General features: G+C 71.4%; 1 pseudogene; it reads right to left on the bottom strand.

Moving 5' to 3' along the window:
- Positions 1-119, bottom strand: LOC115940564 (U1 spliceosomal RNA; annotated as a pseudogene; the record flags this gene model as incomplete).
- Between the last annotated feature and the right edge of the window lie 301 nt (positions 120-420).

The raw sequence follows: 420 nt of genomic DNA, 5'->3' as shown, positions 1-420 counted from the left end.
GTCGAGTTTCCCACATTTGGGGAAATCGCAGGGGTCAGCACATCCGGAGTGCAATGGATAAGCCTCGCCCTGGGAAAACCACCTTCGTGATCATGGTATCTCCCCTGCCAGGTAAGTATGCTTTGCTCGCCCTGCCTCGCCGCTCACGCTCGCGCTCGCCGCGCTCCTTACACACGGTCACTTCCCTCCCGCCGCCCCCGCGACCCTCAAGACCCCCGCGCCCCGCACCACCCCCGCCTCCACCTCGCTCGCCCGCACAACCCCGCGGGCGCCTTCGCCGGGCCCCACGCGGGACCCGCGCGCCCGGGCGGGCCGGGCCCGGCAGCCTCTGCGCGCCTGCTCCTCTGCATACGCCACGCCCCCGTCGTGACGTCCCCCGAGCCCCGTCTCCCGCTCTGGGACACCGGCCGTCCCAGTCCT

This window comes from Leptonychotes weddellii, unplaced genomic scaffold (genome assembly GCF_054177405.1).
Source record: "Leptonychotes weddellii isolate Sample4059 unplaced genomic scaffold, ASM5417740v2 HiC_scaffold_10380, whole genome shotgun sequence".
In the NCBI taxonomy this organism is placed as follows: Eukaryota; Metazoa; Chordata; class Mammalia; order Carnivora; family Phocidae; genus Leptonychotes; species Leptonychotes weddellii.
Note: the sequence above shows the minus strand (reverse complement) of the source record. Positions and strands in the feature narration are given on the sequence as shown.